This window comes from Rhagoletis pomonella, unplaced genomic scaffold (assembly GCF_013731165.1).
Source record: "Rhagoletis pomonella isolate Grant_MI unplaced genomic scaffold, Rhpom_1.0 Rhpom_scaffold_00005, whole genome shotgun sequence".
In the NCBI taxonomy this organism is placed as follows: domain Eukaryota; kingdom Metazoa; phylum Arthropoda; class Insecta; order Diptera; family Tephritidae; genus Rhagoletis; species Rhagoletis pomonella.
The window spans coordinates 7,513,770-7,517,713 of record NW_023458559.1 but is presented as its reverse complement, the minus strand read 5'-3'; the positions used below and the strand labels follow the sequence as shown (position 1 = coordinate 7,517,713).

Sequence of the window (3,944 nt, the reverse complement as noted above, 5' to 3'; positions counted from 1 at the left end):
CAAAATGTAGAAAAAGTAGCAGTTTTGAAGAAAATGTATTCTCCTGTCCCAGTTAATAAATGTTACATAACAGAAACTAGTTGAAAACCATTGTATAGTTCACTCAAAACAAAAAAATTTTGAAATGTTATAAAAAATGTTCACCAAAATATTTTTTTATTTGCTTTGTAGTAAAAAGTGGTTGGAAAATTATGGCTCCGGTGGATTATGAATATTAAATTCCAATTTTGAACCACTGTGTGCTGGCTTCGTCTCGCAGTATGAATTATGATAAACGCATTTTGGTAGCAAGGGATTGCGAAGTCCTTGAAAAGGATTTTGCTTCATTTTTCGCTACAGCAGGGGAACTTGTACAATTAAATAATATAATTAACTGATAAATATTTGATTTAAATTACGATATGGGTAAGGAACTGTTATCATACAAGTTGTATGTATGTAAGTATTCCCAAATCGTTTTGAAAAAAATGTCCTTTATTTTACGTTGGTTAATATGGTCACCGTACATGTACGTCATGTTAGTCATATCTTTCATGTATGTTATATACATGAGCGTGATTCTCATTCCTAACCTCTTGATTAATATTATTGGCAGAACTGCCGGTTACCACTATTATTACCAGGGCCGTAGCCAAGATTTTTTTTTCGTGGAGGGCTGGGGGGGTGGCGATTCTGGCATTTTTTTTTACTTTCACTTTTATTTCAACAAATTTTGATTACAAGAAAAATACTGATAAAAACACAATTTTTCATAAGAACAGGATTGAAATCTTGAAATTCCTGCCCGTTTGCAAGTCAAATATGAGTGGCATTGTGCTACTATGATAGCACGGCCGAGTAATTATAGCCAACTTATGTACAGTAGTCGAAAAAATTATAGCCGCACCAAATTTTGACAAGTTTTAAAATATTATTTTTGTTATTTAATTTCGGTTAGTTTTTTATAGTTCGTTCTTTACCAACATCCGTTAGAAATACAAGTTCAAGGGCAGTGTCACACGATTGGGTATTTGCCAAAATTTGGTGTAAATCGTATCCCAATTGTTTGAACACCCAAAATATTTTTCACTATCCCAATCACGAAAATTAATTTATTGAAATTTTTCAATAGAACATCGCTGTATTGTACCAATCTTTTGACTACAAAAAAATTTTCCCATTTTTTTTACCAATAGCCCAATATAAAAATTTACAAATCTGTACCAATGTATCAATCGAGTGACACTGCCTTAAAAATTTATGCAATTAAAAAAAACAAGTTTTCGTTAAAATTTCGAGTTTTTTAATTAGATTCTGAGTATGCAGTTGTGTAGCCCATTGAATTCTAGAAGAATAAAGTACAAGTACAAATGGCTAAAAATGTCGATTGATTTTTAGAAATTTTAAAAGTTCGAAATTTGTACGAAAGTTTGTTGATTTTTTTTTAATATTGCAGAAATGAGTAGTCCACTTGCAAACAACGTTATGTGATTTTATAATAGTGAGCCACAAATTAAAAAAATGTCTACAACAACAAGTAACATCCAAATTGTAAATTCGGATAAACAAGACCCTAATAACATTAAAAAACAATATCGCAGTGTGGTAGTTTTTGAAAATTTTATATATAAAAATTTAATATAACGAGTTTTGAAACAGTAATTTTTAACATGAAGATTGGTCTGCTTCTTTTTTACGACGCCTTCCACTAGGCACCGAAACTATCACGTTTTCTTACAGTTTTCTAAGTTCATCAGAAGATGGAGACTTTTGAAAGTGTATAAATAAGTATTATAACGACTTTTGCAATAGTAGTTAACATCTGATGCTATTTTTTCAGAAAATAGAAAGATTTTGCACTGTATTGTTAGTGGCCATGAAACTACTTTAAATACTGGTACGCGTTACTCACCAAAAACTAAAAATCTAAAAAAAATTTACATAGCGCCTTTGCAAGTGGACTCCTCAAATTTGGAAACATGGATTTCCACGGGTTTTGTTAAAGAATGAACTATATTTTTATTTAAAAAAATAACAAAAGTTCAATAACACCAAATATAATACGTTAAAACTTGGCAAAAAGTGGTTCGGTTATAATTTTTTTGACCACTGTATGTATTTTTTTATATCTTTAATTGGACCTTCACATTGTACATAAAGGAAGTACATAACAAAATTAAAAAATATATGCCCTTTTTGGCCTTTTCTTAAAGCTCATTTTGCCTTTTTGCAAGTTTAAGTGCCTTAAAAACCTACACTTCTACATTTAGGGGGGGTTTCAGAACACCTAACTGTTATTAAACGGATTAGAATTTGTTGTAACCTGACAAATTTCCACTTCCATTTGCCTAGGAAGTAGCACGTCTTCCTCATTGTCTTTTTTTTTTCTTTTTCCTGACTCTTGACTTTGACCTGGAGGATGCCTCCCGGTCAGACCCCGCCATGGTAGCAGATGACGCTGCCACGTTACGCCACACAACCATTCTCAGGCTTTTTTTTAACCACAAATCCACACAAAATTAAGAAAATCGAAAAATATGATACTCACTATTGCCTGTGTAGATCGCTCAACACCAAAATGCACTTAAGAACAGTAAATTGTTTTGAGTTTTTATTCTTCACTCACCAGCACAGAAAAACCACCTTTCCCACTCGAACGTTGAATAAAAGCATAGACAGACGGCCGCGTTGATCCGGATTAATTGCACACTTAATCTGATCCAAATTTTACCCTAACGGACGGCAACATTGCGGATTAAGTAAACAGCTGATTTAGTGGTTTTATTATTTTGAGAGTTCTTCAAGTTAAAATGGACAGAAGACGACAAATAAAATTGGCGACTGCGTTGTTGATAAAAAACGATTATTTATTAAAAAAAAAAAGATTACATTACTTTTGCTGAAACTTCTCCAAAACATAAAAATATTCAATGAAGCAAAGGTAGTGATGCAAACTAGTACTGCATTCGCTCATTCTGAGATAAGATCAAGGCCAGTTTGGAAGTTTGTAAGTACATATTATATTATGTACATATATATAATATTATGTATTTATATATATAAATATTAAAAACATTCGTTGAAGGACCGTAATGGCACTTTTTGGGAGTTTGATGTGTTCAGAATGGATGACCACCGATTCAAGGAAAACTTTCGGCTCAACAAAAGTGCGTTTCAAAAAGTGTGCGAGAAGGTTCAAAGAATCGAGAAGATGGACACCAACATGAGACTTTGCATCCCTCTTCATAAGAGGGTGGCCATTGCATTATTTGCACTAGGCTCGTCAGCGGAATACCGGACCGTTGCCAGCTTATTCGGTGTAGGACGCAGCACAGTTGTAGAAATTGTTCTATATTTTTGTAACGCAGTTTGTGACAATTTATTGGACTGCATCAATTCCTATCCGCCACATCCCGAAGAACTGAAGAAAATTGTGCATGGGTTCGGACAACTGGGATTTCCCCAATGTTTTGGTGCTATAGATGGCTGTCATATAGAGGTTCAGCCAAAAAAAGAGGACGCAATCGACTATTATAATTATAAGGGCTGGTATTCAGTAAATTTATTTGCAAGTTGTGATTATAGGTATGTACATAAATTTGTTCGTATCCTTAGTAAAACCTTTTAAATATATATGTACTTTTCCCTTTGGCAGATCGAAATTTACCGATATACATGTCGGATCAAGTGGAAGAAACAATGATTCATACATTTTCGAAAGCAGTTCTTTAAAAAGTTACCACGAGAACGCTGATATTTTTCAACAGAATAGCAAACGTATTGGAGGCATGGATGTTCCCCTGCTACTTATTGGCGACTCAGCCTTTCGTTTATCGCGCTATTTGATGAAACCTTTTCCATTTCACCGAATCAGCCAGTTGTGGAAAAAACGTTTAACTACCGGTTATTCCGATGTCGGCGCGTAATAGAAAACGCGTTTGGTCAACTTAAAGCTCGATTTCGTA

The 3,944-nt window shown here is 33.7% G+C and overlaps 1 protein-coding gene and 1 long non-coding RNA gene across 4 annotated transcripts in view; one reads left to right on the top strand and one right to left on the bottom strand.

The window, feature by feature from the left end:
* Positions 1 to 3,944, bottom strand: part of LOC118738671 (MOXD1 homolog 2) — a 1,114,343-nt gene that overhangs the window by 320,604 nt on the left and 789,795 nt on the right. The window lies entirely within an intron of this gene.
* LOC118738676 lies at positions 2,209 to 3,938 on the top strand. The gene is made up of 3 exons (XR_004992924.1): positions 2,209 to 2,986; positions 3,065 to 3,564; positions 3,635 to 3,938. It is a non-coding gene; the product is annotated as an uncharacterized LOC118738676 (long non-coding RNA).